The sequence below is a fragment of the Oryzias latipes genome, chromosome 4, assembly GCF_053564925.1.
Source record: "Oryzias latipes strain Hd-rR chromosome 4, Olatipes_Hd-rR_3.1".
Taxonomy (NCBI): domain Eukaryota; kingdom Metazoa; phylum Chordata; class Actinopteri; order Beloniformes; family Adrianichthyidae; genus Oryzias; species Oryzias latipes.
Genome location: NC_136240.1, coordinates 14,393,427 through 14,404,168, shown reverse-complemented (window position 1 = coordinate 14,404,168; position 10,742 = coordinate 14,393,427). Strand labels below are relative to the sequence as shown.

Below are 10,742 nucleotides of genomic sequence, written 5' to 3'. Positions count from 1 at the left end.
AAATAAAGGTACTTTTGACGACAGCTAAAAAAATCTACTTTTTGTCTGCTTGATGACATAATTCTGACTCCAGAAACCTTCAGTGACTTCTGAAAGGTTTAGCCAATTGAATGTATTTGGAATCAAGGGGACAGTTCTTAAAAATAATCTTTATTAAAGGATTATCAGTCTTATTTAAATTTATTTATTGGTTGGAAAGGAAAAAAATATGTACAACTATAAAAAAGCACAATTCTTACTGAATTTATTGAAATAGATATGTGGGTAACACTTTACAATTTAGGTTCCATTATTAACGTTATTTGATGCATCATTAAGTATTATTTAACTGTTAAATAATGCATAACAGACATTTTTATGCTTTACTTTGCATTACTAAGTGTAAAAATGAGAAATATGATAAAGACATGTGTTTTAAAGATGAAGACATCTGGTTATCTATACAAATAATGACGCAAACACAATAAAGAAAAGGAAACAGGAAAAAAAATCACATCATTCCCAAATGGCAAATTACAATACTTGAAAAAATAGGAGCACAAAAGCACACATACATATATATTCTTTATTTTTTTCCCCCAACCATACAGACCTTTTTATATAATCCCACATAAAAGTTTCAATGTTGTGATAGGATCTGGACTGCAGACAACACCTATCAACCAACATAAGCTTGTATCTATTTTTAAATATGTAGAATAGTCTTCTGTTCAAATACTTGCAGACTTGAGCATGCTGTTGGACCTGGCTGATTGACAGGGAACACGGTCCAGCAGGAATGTTGCATGCTGAAACAACAGAATGGATTATACACTGCTCCAAAAAGGTACAGTAATTCAGCACAGACCGTGGAGAAAGCTGTCGGCCTTTCCAAGACATCTGGAAGGCGTGCAAGATGGAAATCTGGAAATACAAACAAAATGGGAACGTTATCAAGAAGAGTTGTGAAAAGGAAACACACATGCAGATATGGATGGGACATGTCAAAAAACGTGTTTGCTTCATCAGTTGACTGTAATGAGGTGCAAAAAATATTTAGTAAAGAAATATATATATATATATATATATATATATATATATATATATATATATATATATATATATATATATATATATATATATATATATATATATATATATATATTTCTCTCTGTGTGACGTCCTAGACATTGAAAACACATCCACTTTCACATTTTATAGAGGTTTATACAAATTTACATTTGGTTTGCCCATTGAGTATATAACAGAACTCCAATTGTAAAAACATCCAAAAAAAAAGGCTTTGCTCAGCTGCTAGGTGGGACAAATAAAAATAAAAATGTGTTTTTTGTACTTGTATATGTCTCATAAAATAAAACAGAGTAATCCCAGTGCGTGCTGTACAACAGGTTTTTTTCACTGTTTTTGTGGGATTCCTCATAAGTTTAAAATGAATACTTTGCTGGATTCTGTCCAGTCTTTGTATCAATCCGTGAGAGGAAATTTCAGTATTTAATGCAAAATTGTGGAAAATGAAAACAATAAGAAAGACATAGAAAAAGATTTAATGTGCCTCTTACTAAAGACAACCCTAGTGTTACCCACAAATAACTGGCGGATAAAGTAACAAAGGCTGAAAAACATGCATGTACAAGGTTGTACACAACTTGAAAGCATTTTTCAAATCATATAGTTTAATATTTTGTATATTTAATTCCATGTTTTCATCTTTGTGCACGCCAATATGTCAAAGTTTGCTAAAATAAATAAATAAATGGGAAAGATTATGTGTCAATTCTTGCACAAGCACTTTCTAAATTTGTAGCACTGCATACATTGTTTAGGTGGAAATGTATACATATAATAACATAATTGTAAACAGAAAGTGTTTATTGCAAAAAAGTAATTTTCATGCTGTGATGCTTTACCACTCATTAAGTCTTTATTTTGATGCAGGAAAACTTGCATTTTTAAATGAGCATTTGCACACAACCCCATTGACAACTACAATTACCAACTGTATCCTCATTTGTCAGAGATTGCAAGAGATTTTTTTTTAATGAAACAATCCTTTTTTCTTCAATTGCATAAAAATTACTCTTTCAGAGGGAAAACAGAATGGGCGTAGCCTGCCATCTGCAGAAAAAGTTTTTTACCTTGGAAAGTGTGAGACAGCTTTTGAAAATCCCTTCCTCTCCTCCCATGGGCGATGTTTTCCAAAGTGGGGCTCGCTAAGGCGTAGCAAACAAAAGTGAATGCCCGGTCTGGACTATGAGGAAAGGCAGATCAATGAGACAGCTTACCTACTCAGGCGTAGCAGCTTTGTGGAGATAGTCCTCTGCGGACAGTTCTGCTTTAGAGATCTTAAATCAGTTTTTGGTGGTTGTGTGTGTGGGGAGTGGGGGTTGCTTATCAGCAGTGGATCCTTGGCGCATGACGCATGTCACGCAGGGGGATCGTGTTGCTTGAGGTGTGTGAGTTTTGAGTGACAAAGAAGACAACGGGCAGGAATAAATATAAACCTCTGCAGGCTGGGAAAGGTTGGTAGAGCTTTGATTGCTGGCATAGACGGGTCAAAACAGCTTCTCATTAAGAGGAAAAGGTTAAGAATTATATATTTTTATTTCAACCAAAAAAAAAGTGAAACTATTTAATCTCTCTGAGTAGAATTTCTCCCTATTTTGTAATACATTTTGAATAAATTAACAGTTTAGTGAAATCATATGTTTTGTGGATTTTTACTTAAAGAAATGGATATCAGAGTGCTCATAGTCCTGCTGTGGTTCGACAAATTAGAAGCAGATGGAGAGACAGGTATTGCCAAAGAAACAGAAGATCCATGGGAAGCTTTTTTTAATGCACCTCTTTTTAATCTGGGGCTGCACAGATGGGATACAAGCGTCAAGCAAAACAGGAAATGGGCTGATGCCTTCTCAAATAGTGCTTTTATCCCAGAGACAGGGATATTTCTCAAAGCTGCTTAACAGATTTAGCATGAGAATTGTTTTTCCTGTTATTAGAAGAGCTATCGTGAAAACAAAAAGGAAAAAAAAACTCCTCCTTTTTCCTGGTTTAATTACCTTTTTTTCAAATACATCCAGGCTTTAAATATAATTGAACAGAAACATCCCTGAATACCCTAAATGTGGAGCCAATGAGAAAAGTTTCACTCACATACACTGTCAGAAAAAATGTGCAAAATTTGTACCTTTAGAGGTACAATGGCTTGTCACTGGGGCAGTACCCTCAAGGGTACAAATGTTGTACCCTTTCATATTGGTACGTATCTGTACCCTTCCAGTATGTACCTTTCAAAGGCAAATATGTACCTCTGTGGACAAAATTGTACCTTATAGTGCTATGGTACCATAATGTACCTTTAAAAAAGGTACAAATTTGTTCTTTTAAGGGTACTGCCCCAGTGACAAGCCTTTTGTACCCTTTGATGGCAAATTTGTACCAAATACAGCACATTAAAAGACCAGTATAATGTTTATCACATTTATTAAACATTCAAAACAATTACAATTCTGACATTACACAGTATGTACAGTATCACAACAGGATGCATATATTTACAATTATTAGTAATTTTACAATAATGAAAAATCTATATTTTTCCTTCAGTTCACATTGCATTCATTGTAACTATAACCTTAACATTTGATCAATTGTAAACAGCATATAGCACTTCAGTTACCATTTTTAAACCATGAAATAAAACTTGTGACATAAACAAAAGCAGCACTAGACCTCATTTTAAGTACATCTTTCTACTGCATTCTAAAAATAGATAATAAAAAAGTAAACTTATAACCAAGTTTAAATGCATAATTTAAATAATAAAATGCATAAATGTGATAAGATAATATTGATACGAATTCTAAAAAGAAGAACTATAAATCACACTAAAGATTACCAAGGATTACGTTTATGTCAATACCTAGTAGATCCTCTGCCAGCATCTCTTCTCTTGCTTCTTTGCAGACTTTGGCTAATGGAGCTTTTCTTTGAACAAGCTCAAGCACCTTTGGCACAATACTGGTAAACGCCGTCCTTGAAGCGCTGGCTTAAACTGACAGGTGATGGATGCATTCGGTCAACATCATCAAACAACTGAAAATTGAAGAAAATTAGAAAATTAATCATTCACTTTAACTAAAACAAACAAAAGACATAAAACATTCTAATATTCTTTGTTGCCTCTTTCATTGCCATTTCCCTTTAGTGATCCCATTGTATAAATATTATTTGGCTTGAATGACTATATATTTATATATGGGTTTAGAAAATTACAATGTTTTTACAATTGAGTTAAAGCTGTTAATGATCATTTTAGCAGATGTCTCAGCTTATATTAACATTCAAAATGTATTTTAAGCTGAGAACTGATTTAAAATGTCACTGACCCGTGAGGTTGTCTTCAAGAAAGGGTAATTCTTTGGTATATCCTCTCGCACCTTGCTGTACTGGATATGCAGGATATTCACATGACCTTCAACGGATGATGCATCCTCACCAATGACAGCAACCGCCTATTGGATCAAATTTAAAAGTCCATATTAATAATAAAAAATACAACTGCAAGCACTGATTACTGGGGTTAAAGCACTTTGAGATGATGTTTAAAGACAGTTTGTGTAGAGTGGTTTGGAGTTGATCTGAAATTAACTTCTGAGTTGTAGGCGGGGCTATTGACACAGTAGTTACCCTCTGCTGATGTCCGATCATCCCTTTGTTTACGCCCTCTCCCGTTAGCTTACAGTCCTTCCAACCTAAAACTAACATTAGTGGTGAAAGCAAAATGGTGACCAATATTGAAGCTTTCTGGCCATAGTTTAGATCAAGCTCAGACAAGTATGATGAAGATGTTAATGGATCTGTTTGTCCGCAAGTGGACGCATCAGAATACAGCAGAGCAGAGGGACTCGGACCCACCTCATTTCATGTGGTGCGTCACAATAGAGACCTTCCTCAAACTGCATTTATTTTGTCTGTTCCTGATTCATCCCAATTTGAGTGAATACTCAGATGTGCAGTTTTAAACGTGTTCTTTTAAACGTGCCCATCATGAGAAAAATACTGCGACATGTTAAAAATGGGGTACCCACTCCAATGAAAGTTATTTTTTAAAATGTAGCATTTTTATGATGACATATTGTTATAAGTTTAAGAATAAAACTGTGTTTCTGAATATTTACTTTCTCAAATTGGGATGAATCAGGAGCAGATGAAAAGATGTAATTTGAGAAAGCTTGTAGTTGTTACGTACAAGCTACATTTGGCAGGCCATAAGCTCCCTGCTCCGCTTGTCTTCATTCTTCTCGTCTGAGTTGGCATCTGGCTCACATCTATAAGGCTGGATAGCTCCAATATTGCACGCCAATTCTGTTGCTTGGGGGTTGTGAGGGACTGTAAGGTAACGGGAGCGTAAACAATGGCATGAGGGGAAGTTAAGGCCGGTTAACTCTGCAAAACAGTCCTGTCAAGAACTTGAAGGTGAATTCCAATTGAACTGCAGAAACCATGTCCCAGAAAACATTTTCCCCCCTCAAAAACTGCATAATCAATGTCTGTCTTTGTATAATAATAATTATATTATTATCATTATTATTAAAAAATGTTTTCAATTATATTGAAAACATTTTTTCAATATAATTGAAAAAATTGAAATGTTTTCAATTATATTGAAATGTTTTGAAATTGAAATGTTTTCAATTATATTGAAAACATTTTTTGGCTGGTGGGAGCGGGGATCGGACCGCCAACCCTTCGGTCATTGGACGACCCGCTCAACCACCTGAGCCACTGTCGCCGATATAGTCAATATCTTGTTAATTATGCAGAGCTTTGTTTAAGGAAATACAGAAGAATTATATGCTTGTATGATGAGGACAGTATTCCAATGTGTTGTGACTCACTTGGTGCAATCTGCTGTTTCCCTAGAAAACTTTAAACTAGTTTGGATGATCTGCCATACTGCACTGTTTGACAACTAAACTGAATTGGAAAGACAGCCTGACTTTGAATGCTTGAAATGACTTTGTGAAAAGATTATTTACTTACTTTGGCAAGAGAGGTGTCTTCAAGTCTTCGTCTTGTTGTAGGACTGTGTTGTAATATTATGGTGTCATCTGAGTCCACTTCAGTATCTCCACTTGAACTGCTATTACAGCTGTTTGCAGGACAACTCGGCTGATCTGTCAAAGTATTAAAGCTTTCAGTTACTGTAATATTTAAATTAGTATGATAGCAAAAACAAAAAAAGTAAAAACAAAGATTTTTAAATACTGACCGACTTAACAGTTTAGCAGATTTATTATCTTGTCTAAGACAGCAATAGGATAAAAAACTCATACTTATTTGCCCGTGTTTTGTTCCCCACACTATCCTGTCAAATAAATCATTAACCCTCAGACTCCTATTGATGCAAATACATAATCAAAACTCTTCAGCTCAAAAATGTTCTTAATGTACTTGAAAGCAAAAACACAGATTATTTACCTTGGAAATAAATTCAGGCATCAAAGGGGAATTTACCCAAAACCATTCAAAACAGAATACATAAATTACAATTTAAAAGAAAAACTTCACCTTCTGGATTTGTATCTTCGGCCAGACAAATTTCCAACACACCAAGGTTTGGGTTTTCAACAGGAGATCAAAAACCTGCTCATCAACTTCTGTCTTTGAGTCATCAAACACTTTCAAGTCCAAGGTTGGGATGTTGAACTTTTTGGCAGCTGTGAACACAGCAAAATTATGTTTAGAATACAGCACAGAAATTATCTTTAAATTAAAAAGCAATTAAAAAAATCTGTTTGCATCACAGCTGACAGTTTATCCACAAAGTTGACTGATTCCTGTAAAGAAAAATGCTGGAAATTGTGATGTTTCCACTCACCGCATTCCCAAAAGGATATGAAGGTCAGCTGAACTTCAAAAGATTTTTTTTTTGGCGTTCGACATGTTCACGCACAGCTTGCATCTTTCCTGGTGGGAAAAAAAAATATATTACAAAAAAAAAAAAAAAACATTAAAACACCAAAAGGTACCAACAAAGCATTTATTCAGATCTAAGCCCTGTTCCAAATAAATTAATACATTTTAAAATAGTAATGGCAAATATACAGTTCACACTAGCTGCCACAGCAATGTTGCAGAATTTGCAGAACTTTAAAAAAAAAAATAAAATAAAACACTGACGACAATGCACTGGCTTCTAAGGACCTACAGATTTATTTCTTGGAATTTCATTTAAAAAAAATATTTTTTCCTGGTTTATAGATGAGTTTTTGGTATGGGAAATCGTGACGAGTATCTGGAATCACGGACCTCCATTTAAAAAAAATAATCTGCAGGAGAATGATCAAAATCAACAACAGTGTAAACTTCGCTTGACCAACAATGAGCAATCATGACAACCTAAACAGTCTCTGTCACTGTCTTGCATTCGAGAAATGGTGGCTGCGCGCGCACAGCAGCTACGGCAGGCTGACATATAAATGGGAAGGACTGCCATACTGCGGTGTAAAAAAAAAAAAGTTATTGGACTCCTACACATTACAGATTAAAATGATAAACGCATTGAATTCGACGGACCTGATAAATATCAGTAGGAATTATGGAGCTGGTCGTTTCAAAAGTAGCTGGCTTCCTTACTAAGAAAGACAGAAAGAAAAAAAAAAAAGGGGGGGGGGGGGGGGGTAGGCAACAACAACCGGTGCATCAACGCCAGCGTACATCGGTAAAACGGCGACAGAATTATCTAGTGATAAAATGTATATATTTCAATGTATTTAACGGAACGCGGTACAACACCAATAAAAACAACAGCTTCATTTATTTAATGGCTGCATTTAGCTGAACTTCAAACGGCTGAGGCTAACCGTTAGCAAACTAACTCCTGCTCGTAGTTTTCCATCTCCTCACAGGCACATACACGGTGGAATAGCAGCATTCCACTACACAAAAGTTATTCCTTACAGATAAAATAACCGAACCCGCTTAAAACAAGTTTCCAACTTATTTTTGAGCAATTAGCAGACTTACCTCAGTCACAGCCTCTATTTTCCTCCGGCCGCTGCGGGATAACAAAATGGCGGAAGAAACGAAACTTAAGAAAGTAGAGTGGGCGTGGTCTCGCTGGTTTACTCCAACATATTTCCTCTACGTTTTTACACCTACTTAAATAAAAATTACTGATGGTAACTCCGAAAAAAGTACTCTCTCATTTTTCCTGTGTAGGTACAAAAGCTAAAAGATACTTACATGTACACATAATGTAACGTAGTAACAGAGAAATTTACTTTTTTATGAGAATGTATGATTAGAAAAAAAATAACTTAAATTAACAGCTCAAAGACTAGAAATTTAAATTGAACTTAGGCCAAGTTAAAGTACACCATATAAGGTTAAAAACATCAAATAATTTTGTCTACATTGTGCTTTTGCTCTAAATTAAAGGCAAAACTTAAAACAGCTCTTATATAAGTAAAAAAAAAACAGGCTCACACTAATACATGTTTAAAAGTTATTATCTTGATGCTCTGCACAATCAATAAAATATAATGTGCTTGTGTACTGTTCAGAAATAGTCATAAAAGATGTGTGGTCTCTTAAATATATTTGGTTATTTTGTGCATCTTTTCCAAATAACCAACAACGTATTAAATGATTTTGGGTGACGTTTCATACACTTTGAATTATTACTTTTGTCACACAAGTGATTGTACCTTTGTTTGTGGAATAAAGGGTCCAAATATGGGCCCTCTGATGGTTGGAAACATATTTGTACCTTTTTTATCCTTAAATGGTACATATGAGTACCCTAAGGTGTAATTATGACTCACTTAGGGTACAAATTCACCATTTGTACCCTAAGTGTTCACAAATGTACCCCAACCGTACCCTTTTTTCTGACAGTGTACATATCCAAATTATCTGGGTCCATTTACATTTAGACTAGCATTTTGCAGCAATTTTCATGCATGTCCACAGGTGCCAAACAGCTCGATGGAGTCTCGCAGTTAGAGATAATAGTAATGCACCTAGAGTTGGGCTTGAAAATTTGAAATTGAAGTAAAAAGAAGATTCTGCCAAGCGACTAATCATCTGGGGAGAAACTGTGAGCCGGCTGACACAAAGCATTTTCAAGTCTGACTTTGTTAAATCTCAGTTTGTAAATGCATTAGTTTTTTTGGTTCAGTTACTGCATTTCATCTTTAACATCACTGACCAAAAATAAATAAATGGTTCACACTTCAGAATCATTTATTTTAAAAAGCTATTTTAAACAATTTAAGATAATTTAGGAAAAATAAAACTCTTGAGATTACAGTTTCAAAATAATATTTATGTATCGTCTGCTGAAAAGTCATTTCTATACATTTACTTTCTTTGTTGACCTTAGATATACACCTCCTGTCTAATATGAATAACTCCTTCAGCTGTGCCGTATCTCTGTGTTTTCTTGGATGGGAAGACCAAGTCCAACTGTTTGATAATGTTTATAGTTCCCTCCCTGTGGAGGACAAAGGACACAACTCTACTTTTGTTTATTTGACATGGACTAGCGCAGCCAGCTTTTCTGTTCTGGGCTGTTTTATGGTCACGAGTAAAATAGTTTGCAATGGATTCCAAACACATACTATCTCTTCCTGTGCCTCCCGCAATCTCTGCAGCGCTCACATAATGAAACAAACAGGCCTGCACTCGGAGAGACGCATTACTTCTGCGCTTATCTCAGAGCATTACATTGAATCATGTTTAACTTTTATTCAGAGCAGTGTTGTGACATGAGGTCATTCTGCAAATGAAAACCAGCCAACAGTCTGTATGCAGAATTCAATGAAAGTTTATCAGCAAAATATCTTTTTTCTTTTGCAGTGGACTTATATACGATATGAGCTTTCTCATGCATGACTCTAAACAGAAGCCCCATTTGATTAAAAAAAATAGGAAGATTTCTGCCTGTAGGGTCAATTGTACATTTTTTGTCTACTTGCCCAAGTTAAATATAGTTTAACCCACTGTTCATTTGACTTTTCAATTCAGTCTGCCATTCCCCTGTTTATATTAAATAATTCAACATTCAAAAAGAATTTCTATCTGTTATGCTCAAGTGGTTCTACTGTGTCTACCGTCTCACAGATTGATGACCACTCCACCATCATCTTCATCTTCTTCCCACGCCTCAGACCTTTGTCTGACACCTCTCACATCCTTTTGTGGAACAAATAAACCTTTGTTCTCCCCTCTTTTTCCCTGAAATGATCATTTATCCTTCTTTTCTCTTTTGTCATGCTTAAGTGCCCCATTCCACTCTTGCATGTCTGATCCTCATCTATTAGCATACTCACCAACATCATGATTTCGAAATTCCTTTATTTTCATTGTCTGCGCTGCTGCTGCCAAAGCAGCACACGTTTCAGCGCAGAGACACAATGTAAATATCCTAAAACAGGCAGCAAGACAAAAAAGGAAGACCTTTAACATCTGTCAAAGTTTCTTTAAATTAAATTCTTGAAATTCTTTATTCAGTTTAGCACTTTTAACTTAGTATAGCTGCAGTTACGTTAGGTGAACAGCAATAGTTGATTGATTGATTTTAATTGGTTTTCGATCAAGTTTCAGTGTGACATTGGAAAGCTGTCAGGCTTCTAAAGCAAACATTTTGAACAAGGTTTGTGGCAGGAAGATGACATATAGTAGATGTGACTTGTTTGTTTGTAAGAAAATATTTTTATTTTATGTTTAGGGAC

General features: G+C 35.1%; 1 long non-coding RNA gene across 15 annotated transcripts; it reads right to left on the bottom strand.

Annotated features, from left to right (window-relative positions):
* Window positions 1-222: 222 nt before the first annotated feature.
* On the bottom strand, window positions 223-8,904 carry LOC105353915 (uncharacterized). 15 transcript variants are annotated; one of them, XR_013655751.1, is made up of 7 exons: window positions 6,574-8,904; window positions 6,339-6,370; window positions 6,046-6,179; window positions 4,389-4,514; window positions 2,283-4,095; window positions 2,136-2,210; window positions 223-903 (listed from the first exon to the last, which is right to left on the bottom strand). It is a non-coding gene; the product is annotated as an uncharacterized LOC105353915 (long non-coding RNA). The 15 variants fall into 15 exon arrangements; XR_013655750.1 differs by having other exon boundaries at window positions 6,046-6,722; window positions 6,884-6,972; window positions 7,582-8,904; XR_013655748.1 differs by having other exon boundaries at window positions 6,046-6,972; window positions 7,582-7,640; window positions 8,032-8,904.
* Window positions 8,905-10,742: the final 1,838 nt, after the last annotated feature.